Source organism: Bombina bombina, chromosome 4 (genome assembly GCF_027579735.1).
Source record: "Bombina bombina isolate aBomBom1 chromosome 4, aBomBom1.pri, whole genome shotgun sequence".
NCBI lineage: Eukaryota > Metazoa > Chordata > Amphibia > Anura > Bombinatoridae > Bombina > Bombina bombina.
Window position 1 is genome coordinate 1,117,992,203 of NC_069502.1, and position 25,695 is coordinate 1,118,017,897.

At 30.3% G+C, this 25,695-nt stretch overlaps 19 non-coding genes across 19 annotated transcripts; all 19 read right to left on the reverse strand.

Moving 5' to 3' along the window:
* Positions 1 to 442: 442 nt before the first annotated feature.
* On the reverse strand, positions 443 to 514 carry TRNAC-GCA (transfer RNA cysteine (anticodon GCA)). The gene has a single exon. It is a non-coding gene; the product is annotated as a tRNA-Cys (tRNA).
* Positions 515 to 6,774: 6,260 nt separating this feature from the next.
* Positions 6,775 to 6,846, reverse strand: TRNAC-GCA (transfer RNA cysteine (anticodon GCA)). The gene has a single exon. It is a non-coding gene; the product is annotated as a tRNA-Cys (tRNA).
* Positions 6,847 to 9,297: 2,451 nt separating this feature from the next.
* Positions 9,298 to 9,369, reverse strand: TRNAC-GCA (transfer RNA cysteine (anticodon GCA)). Its single transcript has one exon. It is a non-coding gene; the product is annotated as a tRNA-Cys (tRNA).
* Positions 9,370 to 10,289: 920 nt separating this feature from the next.
* Positions 10,290 to 10,361, reverse strand: TRNAC-GCA (transfer RNA cysteine (anticodon GCA)). Its single transcript has one exon. It is a non-coding gene; the product is annotated as a tRNA-Cys (tRNA).
* Positions 10,362 to 11,281: 920 nt separating this feature from the next.
* TRNAC-GCA (transfer RNA cysteine (anticodon GCA)) lies at positions 11,282 to 11,353 on the reverse strand. The gene has a single exon. It is a non-coding gene; the product is annotated as a tRNA-Cys (tRNA).
* Positions 11,354 to 12,275: 922 nt separating this feature from the next.
* Positions 12,276 to 12,347, reverse strand: TRNAC-GCA (transfer RNA cysteine (anticodon GCA)). The gene has a single exon. It is a non-coding gene; the product is annotated as a tRNA-Cys (tRNA).
* A 920-nt stretch (positions 12,348 to 13,267) lies between these two features.
* TRNAC-GCA (transfer RNA cysteine (anticodon GCA)) lies at positions 13,268 to 13,339 on the reverse strand. The gene has a single exon. It is a non-coding gene; the product is annotated as a tRNA-Cys (tRNA).
* Positions 13,340 to 14,259: 920 nt separating this feature from the next.
* Positions 14,260 to 14,331, reverse strand: TRNAC-GCA (transfer RNA cysteine (anticodon GCA)). Its single transcript has one exon. It is a non-coding gene; the product is annotated as a tRNA-Cys (tRNA).
* Positions 14,332 to 15,251: 920 nt separating this feature from the next.
* On the reverse strand, positions 15,252 to 15,323 carry TRNAC-GCA (transfer RNA cysteine (anticodon GCA)). Its single transcript has one exon. It is a non-coding gene; the product is annotated as a tRNA-Cys (tRNA).
* Positions 15,324 to 16,243: 920 nt separating this feature from the next.
* Positions 16,244 to 16,315, reverse strand: TRNAC-GCA (transfer RNA cysteine (anticodon GCA)). The gene has a single exon. It is a non-coding gene; the product is annotated as a tRNA-Cys (tRNA).
* A 920-nt stretch (positions 16,316 to 17,235) lies between these two features.
* TRNAC-GCA (transfer RNA cysteine (anticodon GCA)) lies at positions 17,236 to 17,307 on the reverse strand. The gene has a single exon. It is a non-coding gene; the product is annotated as a tRNA-Cys (tRNA).
* A 920-nt stretch (positions 17,308 to 18,227) lies between these two features.
* TRNAC-GCA (transfer RNA cysteine (anticodon GCA)) lies at positions 18,228 to 18,299 on the reverse strand. Its single transcript has one exon. It is a non-coding gene; the product is annotated as a tRNA-Cys (tRNA).
* Positions 18,300 to 19,219: 920 nt separating this feature from the next.
* On the reverse strand, positions 19,220 to 19,291 carry TRNAC-GCA (transfer RNA cysteine (anticodon GCA)). Its single transcript has one exon. It is a non-coding gene; the product is annotated as a tRNA-Cys (tRNA).
* A 920-nt stretch (positions 19,292 to 20,211) lies between these two features.
* Positions 20,212 to 20,283, reverse strand: TRNAC-GCA (transfer RNA cysteine (anticodon GCA)). Its single transcript has one exon. It is a non-coding gene; the product is annotated as a tRNA-Cys (tRNA).
* A 1,012-nt stretch (positions 20,284 to 21,295) lies between these two features.
* On the reverse strand, positions 21,296 to 21,367 carry TRNAC-GCA (transfer RNA cysteine (anticodon GCA)). The gene has a single exon. It is a non-coding gene; the product is annotated as a tRNA-Cys (tRNA).
* Positions 21,368 to 22,287: 920 nt separating this feature from the next.
* On the reverse strand, positions 22,288 to 22,359 carry TRNAC-GCA (transfer RNA cysteine (anticodon GCA)). Its single transcript has one exon. It is a non-coding gene; the product is annotated as a tRNA-Cys (tRNA).
* A 920-nt stretch (positions 22,360 to 23,279) lies between these two features.
* Positions 23,280 to 23,351, reverse strand: TRNAC-GCA (transfer RNA cysteine (anticodon GCA)). Its single transcript has one exon. It is a non-coding gene; the product is annotated as a tRNA-Cys (tRNA).
* Positions 23,352 to 24,271: 920 nt separating this feature from the next.
* Positions 24,272 to 24,343, reverse strand: TRNAC-GCA (transfer RNA cysteine (anticodon GCA)). Its single transcript has one exon. It is a non-coding gene; the product is annotated as a tRNA-Cys (tRNA).
* A 920-nt stretch (positions 24,344 to 25,263) lies between these two features.
* Positions 25,264 to 25,335, reverse strand: TRNAC-GCA (transfer RNA cysteine (anticodon GCA)). Its single transcript has one exon. It is a non-coding gene; the product is annotated as a tRNA-Cys (tRNA).
* Between the last annotated feature and the right edge of the window lie 360 nt (positions 25,336 to 25,695).

Genomic DNA, 25,695 nt, shown 5'->3' on the forward strand with positions numbered 1-25,695 from the left:
AGATATCACTAAACTGTATAAAGTGATAAAAAATGAACATGTGAAGATTTTTATAGGTTTGATAAAAGTACAATCAACTTAAATATGGCTATCAAAAAGTCTTGTCAAACTAACTTGTATTAATATTAATTTTTTAACCATGTTTTGGTCTTCTTAATGTTTTTTTAATTTAAGGATATTATTCTAACCTTATCAGGCTTTCATGAAAGTTTCCTCAAAAGGTTATTTTTTCATAATCATATTTCAGGAAAACACACGGGGCTTGCAGTTTATATCTTCCTTTACAAAGTGTAGTATGTACTCTTAAATGTTTAAGAGATAGCGTTGGCTAATTTTACAAATTGACATGAGTAATAGCTATCAATTATTAGACTTTTGAAAAGCCACACATTTTTATAAGTCCCATTTGAATGGCGTTTCCTACATTTTAAGGTATAAACAAAGGGGACACCCGGATTTGAACCAGGGACCTCTCGATCTGCAGTCGAATGCTCTACCACTGAGCTATATCCCCACAGAAACCTATGCCATAGTTTTCTTTTTGTGATGTTGGTTATATCAAAGGTACAGAATTTAATCAGAAAAACTAATTTATGTAATAATGATAATTTGGGAAATTGTTTTTGAATGTATTTATGATTAATCTCTGCTTTTATGTCTGACTGGAGTTTCAGATATCAGTGAACTACGTATGAATTAATATACATGAAAATAGAAAGAGTTTTAGAGGCTTGATAAAAGTACAATAATCTTAAATATGACTATCAGAAAGTCTGGTCAAACGACATTGTATTAATGTTAATTTTTTGTCAATGTTTTTGTCTTCTTAATGTATTAATAGAAACCTGGATCTATGTTTTCTATTTTGTAATGTATGTTATCTTAAAGGTATCGAATTTAGTCAGTAAAACTAATTTTTGGAATAATAACTTGGAAAAAAGTTAATGAATGCATTTATGATTAATGTCTGCTTTTGATATTTGACTGGAGTTTCAGATATCAATAAACTGTATAAAGTGATAAAAAATGAACATGTGAAGATTTTTATTGGTTTGATAAAAGTACAATCAACTTAAATATGGCTATCAAAAAGTCTTGTCAAACTAACTTGTATTAATATAAGAGGCTGCAGATTAACAGAGGCTGAGTCTAGAATTTCGAATTTAGAAGATCAGGGCCACATTTCAGCAGAGATTATTAAAAAACAAGATTCTAAAATCAGAAATATGCAGCTTCGCCTGGAGGATCTTGAGGATCGCTCCCGGCGTAATAATATTAGATTAGTTGGCCTACCAGAAGTCGCAGAATTTGATGACCTCTTAAAATTTACGTCTACTACACTACCCCTGGCGCTAGGGATGCCCCCCCAATCAGTTCCACTTATAATTGAACGGGCGCATAGACTGGGCCCTTAGAAAGACCTCGTAGATGGAGCTTTAAAAAATAGAGTTTGTTTATTTAAACTCCTAAAATATCAAGACAAGATTGAGCTTATGAGACTGTTTAAAACAGCAGAACCCCTTTTTTTTGGTAATAGCAGAATACTAATGTTTCAAGATTTTTCCTCTGAGACTTCGGCGAGGAGGAGAACTATGGCCCCGCATTGTACACAACTTATAAATAAAGGGATAAAAGCACGGATGATCTATCCTGCTCGAATCATAGTTGAAAATCGAGGTACTAGACGCTCATTTGACGAGGTCTCAGAGGTAAAAAAATACATAGAATCCCTGTGAGCAGAGGCTAGATGCGGTTTGGTACTCAAATAAGATGTTAGATGAATAATATTTTTGAAGGTGTGATAATGTTCAAGCTAAACTTAATGTCAATTTTTATGATTAGCTCATTTGTTATTTGTTATATGTATTTGGTGTTTTGTTGCTTCTTTTCTCTTTTTTCCTTTTTTTTTTTTTTTTTTTTTTCTCTCCCTCTCTCCTTCTCCTCTCCCTTCCTCCTGGCCCCCCCCCTTTTGTCTCATTGCATTTTTTTTTTAAAGGTATTTTATATGGCCATTCCGGTCAGCTCTCTTTTTCTTGATAGATTGATGCTGAATGGGTGAGGGACTCAAAGTACTCTCTTGGAATATAGGAGGAATAACTTCCCCTATTAAGCGTAAATTAGTTATTAAAAAATTAGCTACCCATAAACCGGATATAGTTCTCCTACAGGAGACACATCTCAGTCAACAAGAAGCAGCGAAACTGAAAATAAAGTGGGTAGGGGAAGTTATTTCAACAGCAAGCCGAGCTAGAAAATGTGGGTTAGCTATCCTTCTTCATAAGGATCTCGATTATAAAATAATTAAAGTAGAAGTGGACGAAGCGGCTAGGTATATCCTTCTTCAAATTCATCTAAAAAACGTCAAACTGGTGATTTTTAATGTATACGCCCCAAATAATTTTTCCAGAGAATTCTGGGAAAATATAAAGCTAAAACTATTTCCTTATGTCTCTGAGAACGTAATTCTTGGGGGAGATTTTAATGCAACTCTTTGTCCTACTCTAGATAGATTCTCAAAAAAAAATATTGCAGTCCATAATAGATATGCGAAATTTTTAAAACAATGGTGCTCAAGGTTAAAATTAGTAGATGTTTGGCGGCTAAAAAATCCTGACAAGCTGCTATATTCTTGTGAGTCTTTAGCACATGGAACATTTTCAAGAATAGACTTCTTTTTAATTTCAGAAACATTAGCCTTACAAGAAATAGAGGCCGAAATAGGAGAAATTAGTATATCAGATCATGCCATCATCTCATTATCTTTTATAGCAGGTAACAAAGAAAGGATCAAAACACTTAGATTTATCTTTCCTCGCTATTTATGTAATAACCCTAAATTTGTTAATTTTATGAAAGCCTCTTGGCAGCGCTATTATGCTGAAAACTCAAGTTACTCTCACAAGATTGAAATCTGTTGGGAAGCTTTTAAAGCTGTATTACGAGGTGAAATCCAGGTTTTTGTAAGTATAGGTAAGAAGAAGAGCAGAATAAGAGAAACTCAAATTTTAAATCAGGTTAGGAATGCTTTCACAATGTATTGTGCAAATCCTACAGTGGGGAATTGGGGGAAATATAGAGATAAGAGAAAGGAAAGAGATCTCTTCTTGAAACAAAAATTAGTAGAGGAAGAAACTAAAATAAATCTTCACTTTAAAGGTATTCATGGGTACTCGGCCAAATTTTTGGCCAAACTTACTAAAAGTAGAAAAAAGAAAAATCTTATATTGGCAATCCAAACGGATAAAGGTAGAGTTACAGAAACTAAGGAGATCTTAGAAATTTTCTATACTTATTACCAACAGCTCTACTCCGATACTGCAATAAACAATGTCAATCATAACAATTTTTGGGATATGATAAAGGCCCCTAAAATATCTAATGAGGATTTGTTAGTGATAAATGCCCCGATTTCAATACAAGAAATCAGAAAAGCTATAGATAATTTAAAAATGAACAAAGCAGCGGGTCCTGATGGATTCCCCGCTGAATTCTATAAATGTATGAGTGAAGAGGTATCAGTGATACTAGAAAAACTTTTCAATTCTTATTTTTGTACAATGAATCCTATATCCAATTATTTCTCTGCGGCGAATATTTCTCTCATTCTAAAGAAAGGTAAAAACCCGGAAGATCTGGCTTCCTACAGACCAATTTCTGTCTTAAATATAGATTATAAAATATTAATGGCAATTATTGCGGGAAGAATCTCTAAATGTTTACATAATATTATCCATCCAGATCAAACTGGATTTATGATAGACAGAAATCCAACAAAAAATATACGTAAAGTAATTAATCTGTTGGATTACGCGTGGAATGTAGATCAGGGTAGGAAGAAACCGGTCTGGCAAGATGCGGCTATTCTTTCCCTGGATGCCATTAAAGCCTTTGATTCAATTATTTGGGAATATTTATTCAGAACATTAGAGCAATTTGGGTTTAAGGGAGAATTTTTACACTTCATTCATAGAATTTATTATAATCCAATATCTTTTTTACTTATTAATGGGACCTTGTCATCCAAAATAACTTTACAAAGGGGCACTAGGCAGGGGTGTCCGTTGTCCCCCTTGCTTTTTAATATTGCATTAGAACCTCTAGCAATTCGGTTCAGGGAAGTGTTAATGGGATGCCAGTTTGGTATACATTCCCTGAAAATCTTGTTGTATGCGGATGACGTGTTATTATTTTTAGCCAATGTTCAGCAGTCTATCTTATTAGTGTTACAAACTCTGAAACTTTTCAGTTCATTCTCTGGGTATAAGATAAACTTAGAGAAGAGTGAATTATTGTGCCTTAATGATAGAATGATAGTAACTCCTAGTATTCCCTTTAAACAGGTCGATGCTATTAAATATCTAGGCCTGGTTCTGCACAGGAATCCTAGTTGCTGGTATAAAGCTAATTTTGAACCACTGTTCCAAAAGATTGCTGATGACTTACAACTATGGGTTGCATTCCCACTGTCTTTGACAGCACGCGTTAGGCTAATTAAATCTATCATTTTCCCACGTTTGTTATACCCGCTTCAGAATTTACCGTTGCTTATCTTAAATAAGGATCTTAAGCGAATTAACTCCTTATTTACTAAATTTATTTGGAATAATAAAAAATCACGATTGGCCTTAGGGAGACTTATGCAAACTCCTGGAGGGGCTGGTTTAGCGTTACCTGATCTTAAACTCTACAATCTGGCGGCGCTGGTTAAGATAGCAATGGATTGGATTGCTGGCTCCAATATCGTTTCTTCTGAAGAGATAGAATCATTTGTAATTGCACCATTTTCATTAAAAGCGATCTTGCACTGCAAAGTACAGAAATTGCCGCAGAATATTAGCTGCCTTATCTCTATAAAGAATGTAGTATATGCATGGCAAAAAACCTGTGCAATTTTAGATCTGGATTATTCTTTTTCTGATTTCTTACCTATTGTAAGTAACCCGAGTTTTCTTCCAGGGATACATCAAAAAGTATTTAGAGACTGGGCAGAAAAAGGTTTACTTTATGTGAAACAATTTCTTGACGAAAATTATCATATAGTACCTGCTGAAGATATTTTCAGTAATTACAATATACCTAGATCCAATTTATTCGCGTATTTTCAAATCCGTCATTTTATTTTAGATCAGAAGTGGCGGCCTACATCCACAATAGTTTGGCCCGATATTAAACTTTGTATACAAAAATTCACTACAGGTGATGCCTCGATCTCTCTGTTGTATGATATCATGCTGAATAAGCAGAGTCTGCCCATTAGGGATAATCTAGGTAAATTTTGGTCTGCAAAAATTCCCGTGATAGATTTTGAAAATATTTCTCAAAGCTTTAATTTGCTGCAGAAATGCAAAGTACCAATGGCCTGGAAAGAATCACATATGAAGCTGATTAATGACTTCTATATTTCACCATGGAAGATGAAAAAGTTTTACCCTTTATCAGTCAATATCTGCCCACGTTGCGCATATTATAAGGCAGATATACTCCATATGTTTTGGTCTTGCCCTATGGTCAGACAATTATGGCTGAAGATAATTTATTGGTTTAATAAATTATACAAAGTTACAATATTGCTAGCAGTAGAGGATATTTTCTTTCTATACCCTTTCAATGATGATTTTAATAGGAACACCATAGAAAGCTTAAATACAGTTATATTAGCAGTTAGATTCTGTATACTTAAAAATTGGAAAAGTAAGCGTTTATTAGGACTAGCTGAGGTCTTTAAAATATTTCAGGAGCAGATTGTCTTTGAATCTTTCCATCTCCATGATGCCTCTGAGAAAAGAATTAAGAAGTTCTTATGGAAATGGTCACCGGTTATATTAACCTATCCAAGTGTAATTCAAAAAATGATTCTCTCCCCCTTTCTAGCATCAGTAAGTTTTGCAGAATTGACTCTATTAAATGTTTTTCCACATAATTGGATTAAGTAGCCTGGATGGGTCAATATGGAGATATGGAGGGACAGTTGGAGGGGGGGAGAGGAGGAGAGGATTGTCCCTTTTTTTCCCCTCTTTTTTTTTTTTTTTTTTTTCCTCGCTCTCTCTTTCTTTTCTGTCTATATTTATGTGTATATTTATATGATTTGGTTATGTGTTGAATCTGTAAACAAGGTGATGTAAAAACCCTTTAAAAGTTCAGCAGTGTATATTAATAATGACAAATCTTGAGCAGGGTATTAGGTATTGATGATCATTTTATATATTGAAGTAATTATTTCCTCATGTGATCATTTTCTTTTTTGTCTTTCTGTATGCAGCGCTGCTTTGTTTTGTTTTGTTATGTTATTTTTCTTGATCTATGCCCTGCGTGGTATAAAGATTTGTAATGTGATTTGCTTTTGTTTGATATACGCTGTTGGTTATCTATAAATAAAAGTTTAAAAAAAAAAAAAAAAAAAGTACAATCAACTTAAATATGGCTATCAAAAAGTCTTGTCAAACTAACTTGTATTAATATTAATTTTTTAACCATGTTTTGGTCTTCTTAATGTTTTTTTTAATTTAAGGATATTATTCTAACCTTATCAGGCTTTAATGAAAGTTTCCTCAAAAGGTTATTTTTTCATAATCATATTTCAGGAAAACACACGGGGCTTGCATTTTATATCTTCCTTTACAAAGTGTAGTATGTACTCTTAATTGTTTAAGAGATAGCGTTGGCTAATTTTACAAATTGACGTAAGTAATAGCTATAAATTATTAGACTTTTAAAAAACCACACATTTTTATGTCCCATTTGAATAGCGTTCCCTACATTTTAAGGTATAAACAAAGGGGACACACGGATTTGAACCAGGGACCTCTCGATCTGCAGTCGAATGCTCTACCACTGAGCTATATCCCCACAGAAACCTATGCCATAGTTTTCTTTTTGTGATGTTGGTTATCTCAAAGGTACAGAATTTAGTCAGAAAAACTAATTTATGTAATAATGATAACTTGGGAAATTGTTTTTGAATGTATTTATGATTAATCTCTGCTTTTATGTCTGCCTGGAGTTTCAGATATCAGTGAACTACGTATGAATTAATATACATGAAAATAGAAAGAGTTTTAGAGGCTTGATAAAAGTACAATAATCTTAAATATGACTATCAGAAAGTCTGGTCAAACGACATTGTATTAATGTTAATTTTTTGTCAATGTTTTTGTCTTCTTAATGTATTAATAGAAACCTGGATCTATATTTTCTATTTTGTAATGTATGTTATCTTAAAGGTATCGAATTTAGTCAGTAAAACTAATTTTTGGAATAATAACTTTGAAAAAAGTTAATGAATGCATTTATGATTAATGTCTGCTTTTATATTTGACTGGAGTTTCAGATATCAATAAACTGTATAAAGTGATAAAAAATGAACGTGTGAAGATTTTTATAGGTTTGATAAAAGTACAATCAACTTAAATATGGCTATCAAAAAGTCTTGTCAAACTAACTTGTATTAATATTAATTTTTTAACCATGTTTTGGTCTTCTTAATGTTTTTTTAATTTAAGGATATTATTCTAACCTTATCAGGCTTTCATGAAAGTTTCCTCAAAAGGTTATTTTTTCATAATCATATTTCAGGAAAACACACGGGGCTTGCAGTTTATATCTTCCTTTACAAAGTGTAGTATGTACTCTTAAATGTTTAAGAGATAGCGTTGGCTAATTTTACAAATTACAAATTGACTTTTGAAAAGCCACACATTTTTATGTCCCATTTGAATGGCGTTCCCTACATTTTAAGGTATAAAAAAAGGGGACACCCAGACTGAGCTATATGCCCACAGAAACCTATGCCATAGTTTTCTTTTTGTGATGTTGGTTATCTCAAAGGTACAGAATTTAGTCAGAAAAACTAATTTATGTAATAATGATAATTTGGAAAATTGTTTTTGAATGTATTTATGATTAATCTCTGCTTTTATGTCTGACTGGAGTTTCAGATATCAGTGAACTACGTATGAATTAATATACATGAAAATAGAAAGAGTTTTAGAGGCTTGATAAAAGCCTTTTTGTGATGTTGGTTATCTCAAAGGTACAGAATTTAGTCAGAAAAACTAATTTATGTAATAATGATAATTTGGGAAATTGTTTTTGAATGTATTTATGATTAATCTCTGCTTTTATGTCTGACTGGAGTTTCAAGTATCAGTGAACTACGTATGAATTAATATACATGAAAATAGAAAGAGTTTTAGAGGCTTGATAAAAGTACAATAATCTTAAATATGACTATCAGAAAGTCTGGTCAAACGACATTGTATTATGTTCTTAATGTATTAATAGAAACCTGGTTCTATATTTTCTATTTTGTAATGTATGTTATCTTAAAGGTATCGAATTTAGTCAGTAAAACTAATTTTGGAATAATAACTTGGAAAAAAGTTAATGAATGCATTTATGATTAATGTCTGCTTTTGATATTTGACTGGAGTTTCAGATATCAATAAACTGTATAAAGTGATAAAAAATGAACATGTGAAGATTTTTATTGATTTCATAAAAGAACAATCAACTTAAATATGGCTATCAAAAAGTCTTGTCAAACTAACTTGTATTAATATAAATTTTTTAACCATGTTTTGGTCTTCTTAATGTTTTTTTAATTTAAGGATATTATTCTAACCTTATCAGGCTTTCATGAAAGTTTCCTCAAAAGGTTATTTTTTCATAATCATATTTCAGGAAAACACACAGGGCTTGCAGTTTATATATTCCTTTACAAAGTGTAGTGTGTACTCTTAATTGTTTAAGAGATAGCGTTGGCTAATTTTACAAATTGACATGAGTAATAGCTATCAATTATTAGACTTTTGAAAAGCCACACATTTTTATGTCCCATTTGAATGGCGTTCCCTACATTTTAAGGTATAAACAAAGGGGACATCTGGATTTAAACCAGGGACCTCTCGATCTGCAGTTGAATGCTCTACCACTGAGCTATATCCCCACAGAAACCTATGCCATAGTTTTCTTTTTGTGATGTTGGTTATCTCAAAGGTACAGAATTTAGTCAGAAAAACTAATTTATGTAATAATGATAATTTGGGAAATTGTTTTTGAATGTATTTATGATTAATCTCTGCTTTTATGTCTGCCTGGAGTTTCAGATATCAGTGAACTACGTATGAATTATATCTTCCTTTACAAAGTGTAGTATGTACTCTTAATTGTTTAAGAGAGAGCGTTGGCTAATTTTACAAATTGACATGAGTAATAGCTATCAATTATTAGACTTTTGAAAAGCCACACATTTTTATGTCCCATTTGAATGGCGTTCCCTACATTTTAAGAAATAAACCAAGAGGACACCCGGATTTGAACCGGGGACCTCTCGATCTGCAGTCGAATGCTCTACCACTGAGCTATATCCCCAAAGACACCTATGCCATAGTTTTCTTTTTGTGATGTTGGTTATCTCAAAGGTACAGAATTTAATCAGAAAAACTAATTTATGTAATAATGATAATTTGGGAAATTGTTTTTGAATGTATTTATGATTAATCTCTGCTTTTATGTCTGCCTGGAGTTTCAGATATCAGTGAACTACGTATGAATTAATATACATGAAAATAGAAAGAGTTTTAGAGGCTTGATAAAAGTGCAATAATCTTAAATATGACTATCAGAAAGTCTGGTCAAACGACATTGTATTAATGTTAATTTTTTGTCAATGTTTTTGTCTTCTTAATGTATTAATAGAAACGTGGATCTATATTTTCTATTTTGTAATGTATGTTATCTTAAAGGTATAGAATTTAGTCAGTGAAACTAATTTTTGGAATAATAACTTGGAAAAAAGTTAATGAATGCATTTATGATTAATGTCTGCTTTTGATATTTGACTGGAGTTTCAGATATCAATAAACTGTATAAAGTGATAAAAAATGAACATGTGAAGATTTTTATAGGTTTGATAAAAGTACAATCAACTTAAATATGGCTATCAAAAAGTCTTGTCAAACTAACTTGTATTAATATTAATTTTTTAACCATGTTTTGGTCTTCTTAATGTTTTTTTAATTTAAGGATATTATTCTAACCTTATCAGGCTTTCTTGAAAGTTTCCTCAAAAGGTTATTTTTTCATAATCATATTTCAGGAAAACACACGGGGCTTGCAGTTTATATCTTCCTTTACAAAGTGTAGTATGTACTCTTAATTGTTTAAGAGATAGCGTTGGCTGATTTTACAAATTGACATGAGTAATAGCTATCAATTAATAGACATTTGAAAAGCCACACATTTTTATGTCCCATATGAATGGCGTTCCCTACATTTTAAGGTATAAACAAAGGGGACACACGGATTTGAACCAGGGACCTCTCGATCTGCAGTCGAATGCTCTACCACTGAGCTATATCCCCACATAAACCTATGCCATAGTTTTCTTTTTGTGATGTTGGTTATCTCAAAGGTACAGAATTTAGTCAGAAAAACTAATTTATGTAATAATGATAATTTGGGAAATTGTTTTTGAATGTATTTATGATTAATCTCTGCTTTTATGTCTGCCTGGAGTTTCAGATATCAGTGAACTACGTATGAATTAATATACATGAAAATAGAAAGAGTTTTAGAGGCTTGATAAAAGTGCAATAATCTTAAATATGACTATCAGAAAGTCTGGTCAAACGACATTGTATTAATGTTAATTTTTTGTCAATGTTTTTGTCTTCTTAATGTATTAATAGAAACGTGGATCTATATTTTCTATTTTGTAATGTATGTTATCTTAAAGGTATCGAATTTAGTCAGTGAAACTAATTTTTGGAATAATAACTTGGAAAAAAGTTAATGAATGCATTTATGATTAATGTCTGCTTTTGATATTTGACTGGAGTTTCAGATATCAATAAACTGTATAAAGTGATAAAAAATGAACATGTGAAGATTTTTATAGGTTTGATAAAAGTACAATCAACTTAAATATGGCTATCAAAAAGTCTTGTCAAACTAACTTGTATTAATATTAATTTTTTAACCATGTTTTGGTCTTCTTAATGTTTTTTTAATTTAAGGATATTATTCTAACCTTATCAGGCTTTCTTGAAAGTTTCCTCAAAAGGTTATTTTTTCATAATCATATTTCAGGAAAACACACGGGGCTTGCAGTTTATATCTTCCTTTACAAAGTGTAGTATGTACTCTTAATTGTTTAAGAGATAGCGTTGGCTGATTTTACAAATTGACATGAGTAATAGCTATCAATTATTAGACTTTTGAAAAGCCACACATTTTTATGTCCCATTTGAATGGCGTTCCCTACATTTTAAGGTATAAACAAAGGGGACACACGGATTTGAACCAGGGACCTCTCGATCTGCAGTCGAATGCTCTACCACTGAGCTATATCCCCACATAAACCTATGCCATAGTTTTCTTTTTGTGATGTTGGTTATCTCAAAGGTACAGAATTTAGTCAGAAAAACTAATTTATGTAATAATGATAATTTGGGAAATTGTTTTTGAATGTATTTATGATTAATCTCTGCTTTTATGGTCTGCCTGGAGTTTCAGATATCAGTGAACTACGTATGAATTAATATACATGAAAATAGAAAGAGTTTTAGAGGCTTGATAAAAGTACAATAATCTTAAATATGACTATCAGAAAGTCTGGTCAAACGACATTGTATTAATGTTAATTTTTTTGTCAATGTTTTTGTCTTCTTAATGTATTAATAGAAACCTGGATCTATATTTTCTATTTTGTAATGTATGTTATCTTAAAGGTATCGAATTTAGTCAGTAAAACTAACTTTTGGAATAATAACTTGGAAAAAAGTTAATGAATGCATTTATGATTAATGTCTGCTTTTGATATTTGACTGGAGTTTCAGATATCAATAAACTGTATAAAGTGATAAAAAATGAACATGTGAAGATTTTTATAGGTTTGATAAAAGTACAATCAACTTAAATATGGCTATCAAAAAGTCTTGTCAAACTAACTTGTATTAATATTAATTTTTTAACCATGTTTTGGTCTTCTTAATGTTTTTTTAATTTAAGGATATTATTCTAACCTTATCAGGCTTTCTTGAAAGTTTCCTCAAAAGGTTATTTTTTCATAATCATATTTCAGGAAAACACACGGGGCTTGCAGTTTATATCTTCCTTTACAAAGTGTAGTATGTACTCTTAATTGTTTAAGAGATAGCGTTGGCTAATTTTAAAAATTGACATGAGTAATAGCTATCAATTATTAGACTTTTGAAAAGCCACACATTTTTATGTCCCATTTGAATGGCGTTCCCTACATTTTAAGGTATAAACAAAGGGGACACCCGGATTTGAACCAGGGACCTCTCGATCTGCAGTCGAATGCTCTACCACTGAGCTATATCCCCACAGAAACCTATGCCATAGTTTTCTTTTTGTGATGTTGGTTATCTCAAAGGTACAGAATTTAGTCAGAAAAACTAATTTATGTAATAATGATAATTTGGGAAATTGTTTTTGAATGTATTTATGATTAATCTCTGCTTTTATGTCTGCCTGGAGTTTCAGATATCAGTGAACTACATATGAATTAATATACATGAAAATAGAAAGAGTTTTAGAGGCTTGATAAAAGTACAATAATCTTAAATATGACTATCAGAAAGTCTGGTCAAACGACATTGTATTAATGTTAATTTTTTGTCAATGTTTTTGTCTTCTTAATGTATTAATAGAAACCTGGATCTATATTTTCTATTTTGTAATGTATGTTATCTTAAAGGTATCGAATTTAGTCAGTAAAACTAATTTTTGGAATAATAACTTGGAAAAAAGTTAATGAATGCATTTATGATTAATGTCTGCTTTTGATATTTGACTGGAGTTTCAGATATCACTAAACTGTATAAAGTGATAAAAAATGAACATGTGAAGATTTTTATATGTTTGATAAAAGTACAATCAACTTAAATATGGCTATCAAAAAGTCTTGTCAAACTAACTTGTATTAATATTAATTTTTTAACCATGTTTTGGTCTTCTTAATGTTTTTTTAATTTAAGGATATTATTCTAACCTTATCAGGCTTTCTTGAAAGTTTCCTCAAAAGGTTATTTTTTCATAATCATATTTCAGGAAAACACATGGGGCTTGCAGTTTATATCTTCCTTTACAAAGTGTAGTATGTACTCTTAATTGTTTAAGAGATAGAGTTGGCTAATTTTACAAATTGACATGAGTAATAGCTATCAATTATTAGACTTTTGAAAAGCCACACATTTTTATGTCCCATTTGAATGGCGTTCCCTACATTTTAAGGTATAAACAAAGGGGACACCCGAATTTGAACCAGGGACCTCTCGATCTGCAGTCGAATGCTCTACCACTGAGCTATATCCCCACAGAAACCTATGCCATAGTTTTCTTTTTGTGATGTTGGTTATCTCAAAGGTACAGAATTTAGTCAGAAAAACTAATTTATGTAATAATGATAATTTGGGAAATTGTTTTTGAATGTATTTATGATTAATCTCTGCTTTTATGTCTGCCTGGAGTTTCAGATATCAGTGAACTACGTATGAATTAATATACATGAAAATAGAAAGAGTTTTAGAGGCTTGATAAAAGTACAATAATCTTAAATATGACTATCAGAAAGTCTGGTCAAACGACATTGTATTAATGTTAATTTTTTGTCAATGTTTTTGTCTTCTTAATGTATTAATAGAAACCTGGATCTATATTTTCTATTTTGTAATGTATGTTATCTTACAGGTATCGAATTTAGTCAGTAAAACTAATTTTTGGAATAATAACTTGGAAAAAAGTTAATGAATGCATTTATGATTAATGTCTGCTTTTGATATTTGACTGGAGTTTCAGATATCAATAAACTGTATAAAGTGATAAAAAATGAACATGTGAAGATTTTTATAGGTTTGATAAAAGTACAATCAACTTAAATATGGCTATCAAAAAGTCTTGTCAAACTAACTTGTATTAATATTAATTTTTTAACCATGTTTTGGTCTTCTTAATGTTTTTTTAATTTAAGGATATTATTCTAACCTTATCAGGCTTTCTTGAAAGTTTCCTCAAAAGGTTATTTTTTCATAATCATATTTCAGGAAAACACACGGGGCTTGCAGTTTATATCTTCCTTTACAAAGTGTAGTATGTACTCTTAATTGTTTAAGAGATAGCGTTGGCTAATTTTACAAATTGACATGAGTAATAGCTATCAATTATTAGACTTTTGAAAAGCCACACATTTTTATGTCCCATTTGAATGGCGTTCCCTACATTTTAAGGTATAAACAAAGGGGACACCCGGATTTGAACCAGGGACCTCTCGATCTGCAGTCGAATGCTCTACCACTGAGCTATATCCCCACAGAAACCTATGCCATAGTTTTCTTTTTGTGATGTTGGTTATCTCAAAGGTACAGAATTTAGTCAGAAAAACTAATTTATGTAATAATGATAATTTGGGAAATTGTTTTTGAATGTATTTATGATTAATCTCTGCTTTTATGTCTGCCTGGAGTTTCAGATATCAGTGAACTACGTATGAATTAATATACATGAAAATAGAAAGAGTTTTAGAGGCTTGATAAAAGTACAATAATCTTAAATATGACTATCAGAAAGTCTGGTCAAACGACATTGTATTAATGTTAATTTTTTGTCAATGTTTTTGTCTTCTTAATGTATTAATAGAAACCTGGATCTATATTTTCTATTTTGTAATGTATGTTATCTTAAAGGTATCGAATTTAGTCAGTAAAACTAATTTTTGGAATAATAACTTGGAAAAAAGTTAATGAATGCATTTATGATTAATGTCTGCTTTTGATATTTGACTGGAGTTTCAGATATCAATAAACTGTATAAAGTGATAAAAAATGAACATGTGAAGATTTTTATAGGTTTGATAAAAGTACAATCAACTTAAATATGGCTATCAAAAAGTCTTGTCAAACTAACTTGTATTAATATTAATTTTTTAACCATGTTTTGGTCTTCTTAATGTTTTTTTAATTTAAGGATATTATTCTAACCTTATCAGGCTTTCTTGAAAGTTTCCTCAAAAGGTTATTTTTTCATAATCATATTTCAGGAAAACACACGGGGCTTGCAGTTTATATCTTCCTTTACAAAGTGTAGTATGTACTCTTAATTGTTTAAGAGATAGCGTTGGCTAATTTTACAAATTGACATGAGTAATAGCTATCAATTATTAGACTTTTGAAAAGCCACACATTTTTATGTCCCATTTGAATGGCGTTCCCTACATTTTAAGGTATAAACAAAGGGGACACCCGGATTTGAACCAGGGACCTCTCGATCTGCAGTCGAATGCTCTACCACTGAGCTATATCCCCACAGAAACCTATGCCATAGTTTTCTTTTTGTGATGTTGGTTATCTCAAAGTTACAGAATTTAGTCAGAAAAACTAATTTATGTAATAATGATAATTTGGGAAATTGTTTTTGAATGTATTTATGATTAATCTCTGCTTTTATGTCTGCCTGGAGTTTCAGATATCAGTGAACTACGTATGAATTAATATACATGAAAATAGAAAGAGTTTTAGAGGCTTGATAAAAGTACAATAATCTTAAATATGACTATCAGAAAGTCTGGTCAAACGACATTGTATTAATGTTAATTTTTTGTCAATGTTTTTGTCTTCTTAATGTATTAATAGAAACCTGGATCTATATTTTCTATTTTGTAATGTATGTTATCTTAAAGGTATCGAATTTAGTCAGTAAAACTAATTTTTGGAATAATAACTTGGAAAAAAGTTAATGAATGCATTTATGATTAATGTCTGCTTTTGATATTTGACTGGAGTTTCAGATATCAATAAACTGTATAAAGTGATAAAAAATGAACATGTGAAGATTTTTATAGGTTTGATAAAAGTACAATCAACTTAAATATGGCTATCAAAAAGTCTTGTCAAACTAACTTGTATTAATATTAATTTTTTAACCATGTTTTGGTCTTCTTAATGTTTTTTTAATTTAAGGATATTATTCTAACCTTATCAGGCTTTCTTGAAAGTTTCCTCAAAAGGTTATTTTTTCATAATCATATTTCAGGAAAACACACGGGGCTTGCAGTTTATATCTTCCTTTACAAAGTGTAGTATGTACTCTTAATTGTTTAAGAGATAGCGTTGGCTAATTTTACAAATTGACATGAGTAATAGCTATCAATTATTAGACTTTTGAAAAGCCACACATTTTTATGTCCCATTTGAATGGCGTTCCCTACATTTTAAGGTATAAACAAAGGGGACACCCGGATTTGAACCAGGGACCTCTCGATCTGCAGTCGAATGCTCTACCACTGAGCTATATCCCCACAGAAACCTATGCCATAGTTTTCTTTTTGTGATGTTGGTTATCTCAAAGGTACAGAATTTAGTCAGAAAAACTAATTTATGTAATAATGATAATTTGGGAAATTGTTTTTGAATGTATTTATGATTAATCTCTGCTTTTATGTCTGCCTGGAGTTTCAGATATCAGTGAACTACGTATGAATTAATATACATGAAAATAGAAAGAGTTTTAGAGGCTTGATAAAAGTACAATAATCTTAAATATGACTATCAGAAAGTCTGGTCAAACGACATTGTATTAATGTTAATTTTTTGTCAATGTTTTTGTCTTCTTAATGTATTAATAGAAACCTGGATCTATATTTTCTATTTTGTAATGTATGTTATCTTAAAGGTATTGAATTTAGTCAGTAAAACTAATTTTTGGAATAATAACTTGGAAAAAAGTTAATGAATGCATTTATGATTAATGTCTGCTTTTGATATTTGACTGGAGTTTCAGATATCAATAAACTGTATAAAGTGATAAAAAATGAACATGTGAAGATTTTTATAGGTTTGATAAAAGTACAATCAACTTAAATATGGCTATCAAAAAGTCTTGTCAAACTAACTTGTATTAATATTAATTTTTTAACCATGTTTTGGTCTTCTTAATGTTTTTTTAATTTAAGGATATTATTCTAACCTTATCAGGCTTTCTTGAAAGTTTTGACAAAAGGTTATTTTTTCATAATCATATTTCAGGAAAACACACGGGGCTTGCAGTTTATATCTTCCTTTACAAAGTGTAGTATGTACTCTTAATTGTTTAAGAGATAGCGTTGGCTAATTTTACAAATTGACATGAGTAATAGCTATCAATTATTAGACTTTTGAAAAGCCACACATTTTTATGTCCCATTTGAATGGCGTTCCCTACATTTTAAGGTATAAACAAAGGGGACACCCGGATTTGAACCAGGGACCTCTCGATCTGCAGTCGAATGCTCTACCACTGAGCTATATCCCCACAGAAACCTATGCCATCGTTTTCTTTTTGTGATGTTGGTTATCTCAAAGGTACAGAATTTAATCAGAAAAACTAATTTATGTAATAATGATAATTTGGGAAATTGTTTTTGAATGTATTTATGATTAATCTCTGCTTTTATGTCTGCCTGGAGTTTCAGATATCAGTGAACTACGTATGAATTAATATACATGAAAATAGAAAGAGTTTTAGAGGCTTGATAAAAGTACAATAATCTTAAATATGACTATCAGAAAGTCTGGTCAAACGACATTGTATTAATGTTAATTTTTTGTCAATGTTTTTGTCTTCTTAATGTATTAATAGAAACCTGTATCTATATTTTCTATTTTGTAATGTATGTTATCTTAAAGGTATCGAATTTAGTCAGTAAAACTAATTTTTGGAATAATAACTTGGAAAAAAGTTAATGAATGCATTTATGATTAATGTCTGCTTTTGATATTTGATTGGAGTTTCAGATATCAATAAACTGTATAAAGTGATAAAAAATGAACATGTGAAGATTTTTATAGGTTTGATAAAAGTACAATCAACTTAAATATGGCTATCAAAAAGTCTTGTCAAACTAACTTGTATTAATATAAATTTTTTAACCATGTTTTGGTCTTCTTAATGTTTTTTTAATTTAAGGATATTATTCTAACCTTATCAGGCTTTCTTGAAAGTTTCGACAAAAGGTTATTTTTTCATAATCATATTTCAGGAAAACACACGGGGCTTGCAGTTTATATCTTCCTTTACAAAGTGTAGTATGTACTCTTAATTGTTTAAGAGATAGCGTTGGCTAATTTTACAAATTGACATGAGTAATAGCTATCAATTATTAGACTTTTGAAAAGCCACACATTTTTATGTCCCATTTGAATGGCGTTCCCTACATTTTAAGGTATAAACAAAGGGGACACCCGGATTTGAACCAGGGACCTCTCGATCTGCAGTCGAATGCTCTACCACTGAGCTATATCCCCACAGAAACCTATGCCATAGTTTTCTTTTTGTGATGTTGGTTATCTCAAAGGTACAGAATTTAATCAGAAAAACTAATTTATGTAATAATGATAATTTGGGAAATTGTTTTTGAATGTATTTATGATTAATCTCTGCTTTTATGTCTGCCTGGAGTTTCAGATATCAGTGAACTACGTATGAATTAATATACATGAAAATAGAAAGAGTTTTAGAGGCTTGATAAAAGTACAATAATCTTAAATATGACTATCAGAAAGTCTGGTCAAACGACATTGTATTAATGTTAATTTTTTGTCAATGTTTTTGTCTTCTTAATGTATTAATAGAAACCTGGATCTATATTTTCTATTTTGTAATGTATGTTATCTTAAAGGTATCGAATTTAGTCAGTAAAACTAATTTTTGGAATAATAACTTGGAAAAAAGTTAATGAATGCATTTATGATTAATGTCTGCTTTTGATATTTGACTGGAGTTTCAGATATCAATAAACTGTATAAAGTGATAAAAAATGAACATGTGAAGATTTTTATAGGTTTGATAAAAGTACAATCAACTTAAATATGGCTATCAAAAAGTCTTGTCAAACTAACTTGTATTAATATTAATTTTTTAACCATGTTTTGGTCTTCTTAATGTTTTTTTAATTTAAGGATATTATTCTAACCTTATCAGGCTTTCTTGAAAGTTTCCTCAAAAGGTTATTTTTTCATAATCATATTTCAGGAAAACACACGGGGCTTGCAGTTTATATCTTCCTTTACAAAGTGTAGTATGTACTCTTAATTGTTTAAGAGATAGCGTTGGCTAATTTTACAAATTGACATGAGTAATAGCTATCAATTATTAGACTTTTGAAAAGCCACACATTTTTATGTCCCATTTGAATGGCGTTCACTACATTTTAAGGTATAAACAAAGGGGACACCCGGATTTGAACCAGGGACCTCTCGATCTGCAGTCGAATGCTCTACCACTGAGCTATATCCCCACAGAAACCTATGCCATAGTTTTCTTTTTGTGATGTTGGTTATCTCAAAGGTACAGAATTTAGTCAGAAAAACTAATTTATGTAATAATGATAATTTGGGAAATTGTTTTTGAATGTATTTATGATTAATCTCTGCTTTTATGTCTGCCTGGAGTTTCAGATATCAGTGAACTACGTATGAATTAATATACATGAAAATAGAAAGAGTTTTAGAGGCTTGATAAAAGTACAATAATCTTAAATATGACTATCAGAAAGTCTGGTCAAACGACATTGTATTAATGTTAATTTTTTGTCAATGTTTTTGTCTTCTTAATGTATTAATAGAAACCTGGATCTATATTTTCTATTTTGTAATGTATGTTATCTTAAAGGTATCGAATTTAGTCAGTAAAACTAATTTTTGGAATAATAACTTGGAAAAAAGTTAATGAATGCATTTATGATTAATGTCTGCTTTTGATATTTGACTGGAGTTTCAGATATCAATAAACTGTATAAAGTGATAAAAAATGAACATGTGAAGATTTTTATAGGTTTGATAAAAGTACAATCAACTTAAATATGGCTATCAAAAAGTCTTGTCAAACTAACTTGTATTAATATTAATTTTTTAACCATGTTTTGGTCTTCTTAATGTTTTTTTAATTTAAGGATATTATTCTAACCTTATCAGGCTTTCTTGAAAGTTTCCTCAAAAGGTTATTTTTTCATAATCATATTTCAGGAAAACACACGGGGCTTGCAGTTTATATCTTCCTTTACAAAGTGTAGTATGTACTCTTAATTGTTTAAGAGATAGCGTTGGCTAATTTTACAAATTGACATGAGTAATAGCTATCAATTATTAGACTTTTGAAAAGCCACACATTTTTATGTCCCATTTGAATGGCGTTCCCTACATTTTAAGGTATAAACAAAGGGGACACCCGGATTTGAACCAGGGACCTCTCGATCTGCAGTCGAATGCTCTACCACTGAGCTATATCCCCACAGAAACCTATGCCATAGTTTTCTTTTTGTGATGTTGGTTATCTCAAAGGTACAGAATTTAATCAGAAAAACTAATTTATGTAATAATGATAATTTGGTAAATTGTTTTTGAATGTATTTATGATTAATCTCTGCTTTTATGTCTGCCTGGAGTTTCAGATATCAGTGAACTACGTATGAATTAATATACATGAAAATAGAAAGAGTTTTAGAGGCTTGATAAAAGTACAATAATCTTAAATATGACTATCAGAAAGTCTGGTCAAACGACATTGTATTAATGTTAATTTTTTGTCAATGTTTTTGTCTTCTTAATGTATTAATAGAAACCTGGATCTATATTTTCTATTTTGTAATGTATGTTATCTTAAAGGTATCGAATTTAGTCAGTAAAACTAATTTTTGGAATAATAACTTGGAAAAAAGTTAATGAATGCATTTATGATTAATGTCTGCTTTTGATATTTGATTGGAGTTTCAGATATCAATAAACTGTATAAAGTGATAAAAAATGAACATGTGAAGATTTTTATAGGTTTGATAAAAGTACAATCAACTTAAATATGGCTATCAAAAAGTCTTGTCAAACTAACTTGTATTAATATTAATTTTTTAACCATGTTTTGGTCTTCTTAATGTTTTTTTAATTTAAGGATATTATTCTAACCTTATCAGGCTTTCTTGAAAGTTTCCTCAAAAGGTTATTTTTTCATAATCATATTTCAGGAAAACACACGGGGCTTGCAGTTTATATCTTCCTTTACAAAGTGTAGTATGTACTCTTAATTGTTTAAGAGATAGCGTTGGCTAATTTTACAAATTGACATGAGTAATAGCTATCAATTATTAGACTTTTGAAAAGCCACACATTTTTATGTCCCATTTGAATGGCGTTCCCTACATTTTAAGGTATAAACAAAGGGGACACCCGGATTTGAACCAGGGATCTCTCGATCTGAAGTCAAATGCTCTACCACTGAGCTATATCCCCACAGAAAGAGTTGTAAACAAAGGGGACACCCGGATTTGAACCAGGGACCTCTCGATCTGCAGTCGAATGCTCTACCACTGAGCTATATCCCCACAGAAACCTATGCCATAGTTTTCTTTTTGTGATGTTGGTTATCTCAAAGGTACAGAATTTAGTCAGAAAAACTAATTTATGTAATAATGATAATTTGGGAAATTGTTTTTGAATGTATTTATGATTAATCTCTGCTTTTATGTCTGCCTGGAGTTTCAGATATCAGTGAACTACGTATGAATTAATATACATGAAAATAGAAAGAGTTTTAGAGGCTTGATAAAAGTACAATAATCTTAAATATGACTATCAGAAAGTCTGGTCAAACGACATTGTATTAATGTTAATTTTTTGTCAATGTTTTTGTCTTCTTAATGTATTAATAGAAACCTGGATCTATATTTTCTATTTTGTAATGTATGTTATCTTAAAGGTATCGAATTTAGTCAGTAAAACTAATTTTTGGAATAATAACTTGGAAAAAAGTTAATGAATGCATTTATGATTAATGTCTGCTTTTGATATTTGACTGGAGTTTCAGATATCAATAAACTGTATAAAGTGATAAAAAATGAACATGTGAAGATTTTTATAGGTTTGATAAAAGTACAATCAACTTAAATATGGCTATCAAAAAGTCTTGTCAAACTAACTTGTATTAATATTAATTTTTTAACCATGTTTTGGTCTTCTTAATGTTTTTTTAATTTAAGGATATTATTCTAACCTTATCAGGCTTTCTTGAAAGTTTCCTCAAAAGGTTATTTTTTCATAATCATATTTCAGGAAAACACACGGGGCTTGCAGTTTATATCTTCCTTTACAAAGTGTAGTATGTACTCTTAATTGTTTAAGAGATAGCGTTGGCTAATTTTACAAATTGACATGAGTAATAGCTATCAATTATTAGACTTTTGAAAAGCCACACATTTTTATGTCCCATTTGAATGGCGTTCCCTACATTTTAAGGTATAAACAAAGGGGACACCCGGATTTGAACCAGGGACCTCTCGATCTGCAGTCGAATGCTCTACCACTGAGCTATATCCCCACAGAAACCTATGCCATAGTTTTCTTTTTGTGATGTTGGTTATCTCAAAGGTACAGAATTTAATCAGAAAAACTAATTTATGTAATAATGATAATTTGGGAAATTGTTTTTGAATGTATTTATGATTAATCTCTGCTTTTATGTCTGCCTGGAGTTTCAGATATCAGTGAACTACGTATGAATTAATATACATGAAAATAGAAAGAGTTTTAGAGGCTTGATAAAAGTACAATAATCTTAAATATGACTATCAGAAAGTCTGGTCAAACGACATTGTATTAATGTTAATTTTTTGTCAATGTTTTTGTCTTCTTAATGTATTAATAGAAACCTGGATCTATATTTTCTATTTTGTAATGTATGTTATCTTAAAGGTATCGAATTTAGTCAGTAAAACTAATTTTTGGAATAATATCTTGGAAAAAAGTTAATGAATGCATTTATGATTAATGTCTGTTTTTGATATTTGACTGGAGTTTCAGATATCAATAAACTGTATAAAGTGATAAAAAATGAACATGTGAAGATTTTTATAGGTTTGATAAAAGTACAATCAACTTAAATATGGCTATCAAAAAGTCTTGTCAAACTAACTTGTATTAATATTAATTTTTTAACTATGTTTTGGTCTTCTTAATGTTTTTTTAATTTAAGGATATTATTCTAACCTTATCAGGCTTTCTTGAAAGTTTCCTCAAAAGGTTATTTTTTCATAATCATATTTCAGGAAAACACACGGGGCTTGCAGTTTATATCTTCCTTTACAAAGTGTAGTATGTACTCTTAATTGTTTAAGAGATAGCGTTGGCTAATTTTACAAATTGACATGAGTAATAGCTATCAATTATTAGACTTTTGAAAAGCCACACATTTTTATGTCCCATTTGAATGGCGTTCCCTACATTTTAAGGTATAAACAAAGGGGACACCAGGATTTGAACCAGGGACCTCTCGATCTGCAGTCGAATGCTCTACCACTGAGCTATATCCCCACAGAAACCTATGCCATAGTTTTCTTTTTGTGATGTTGGTTATCTCAAAGGTACAGAATTTAGTCAGAAAAACTAATTTATGTAATAATGATAATTTGGGAAATTGTTTTTGAATGTATTTATGATTAATCTCTGCTTTTATGTCTGCCTGGAGTTTCAGATATCAGTGAACTACGTATGAATTAATATACATGAAAATAGAAAGAGTTTTAGAGGCTTGATAAAAGTACAATAATCTTAAATATGACTATCAGAAAGTCTGGTCAAACGACATTGTATTAATGTTAATTTTTTGTCAATGTTTTTGTCTTCTTAATGTATTAATAGAAACCTGGATCTATATTTTCTATTTTGTAATGTATGTTATCTTAAAGGTATCGAATTTAGTCAGTAAAACTAATTTTTGGAATAATAACTTGGAAAAAAGTTAATGAATGCATTTATGATTAATGTCTGCTTTTGATATTTGATTGGAGTTTCAGATATCAATAAACTGTATAAAGTGATAAAAAATGAACATGTGAAGATTTTTATAGGTTTGATAAAAGTACAATCAACTTAAATATGGCTATCAAAAAGTCTTGTCAAACTAACTTGTATTAATATTAATTTTTTAACCATGTTTTGGTCTTCTTAATGTTTTTTTAATTTAAGGATATTATTCTAACCTTATCAGGCTTTCTTGAAAGTTTCCTCAAAAGGTTATTTTTTCATAATCATATTTCAGGAAAACACACGGGGCTTGCAGTTTATATCTTCCTTTACAAAGTGTAGTATGTACTCTTAATTGTTTAAGAGATAGCGTTGGCTAATTTTACAAATTGACATGAGTAATAGCTATCAATTATTAGACTTTTGAAAAGCCACACATTTTTATGTCCCATTTGAATGGCGTTCCCTACATTTTAAGGTATAAACAAAGGGGACACCCGGATTTGAACCAGGGACCTCTCGATCTGCAGTCGAATGCTCTACCACTGAGCTATATCCCCACAGAAACCTATGCCATAGTTTTCTTTTTGTGATGTTGGTTATCTCAAAGGTACAGAATTTAGTCAGAAAAACTAATTTATGTAATAATGATAATTTGGGAAATTGTTTTTGAATGTATTTATGATTAATCTCTGCTTTTATGTCTGCCTGGAGTTTCAGATATCAGTGAACTACGTATGAATTAATATACATGAAAATAGAAAGAGTTTTAGAGGCTTGATAAAAGTACAATAATCTTAAATATGACTATCAGAAAGTCTGGTCAAACGACATTGTATTAATGTTAATTTTTTGTCAATGTTTTTGTCTTCTTAATGTATTAATAGAAACCTGGATCTATATTTTCTATTTTGTAATGTATGTTATCTTAAAGGTATCGAATTTAGTCAGTAAAACTAATTTTTGGAATAATAACTTGGAAAAAAGTTAATGAATGCATTTATGATTAATGTCTGCTTTTGATATTTGACTGGAGTTTCAGATATCAATAAACTGTATAAAGTGATAAAAAATGAACATGTGAAGATTTTTATAGGTTTGATAAAAGTACAATCAACTTAAATATGGCTATCAAAAAGTCTTGTCAAACTAACTTGTATTAATATTAATTTTTTAACCATGTTTTGGTCTTCTTAATGTTTTTTTAGTTTAAGGATATTATTCTAACCTTATCAGGCTTTCATGAAAGTTTCCTCAAAAGGTTATTTTTTCATAATCATATTTCAGGAAAACACACGGGGCTTGCAGTTTATATTTTCCTTTACAAAGTGTAGTATGTACTCTTAATTGTTTAAGAGATAGCGTTGGCTAATTTTACAAATTGACATGAGTAATAGCTATCAATTATTAGACTTTTGAAAAGCCACACATTTTTATGTCCCATTTGAATGGCGTTCCCTACATTTTAAGGTATAAACAAAGGGGACACCCGGATTTGAACCAGGGACCTCTCGATCTGCAGTCGAATGCTCTACCACTGAGCTATATCCCCACAGAAACCTATGCCATAGTTTTCTTTTTGTGATGTTGGTTATCTCAAAGGTACAGAATTTAGTCAGAAAAACTAATTTATGTAATAATGATAATTTGGGAAATTGTTTTTGAATGTATTTATGATTTATCTCTGCTTTTATATCTGCCTGGAGTTTCAGATATCAGTGAACTACGTATGAATTAATATACATGAAAATAGAAAGAGTTTTAGAGGCTTGATAAAAGTACAATAATCTTAAATATGACTATCAGAAAGTCTGGTCAAACGACATTGTATTAATGTTAATTTTTTGTCAATGTTTTTGTCTTCTTAATGTATTAATAGAAACCTGGATCTATATTTTCTATTTTGTAATGT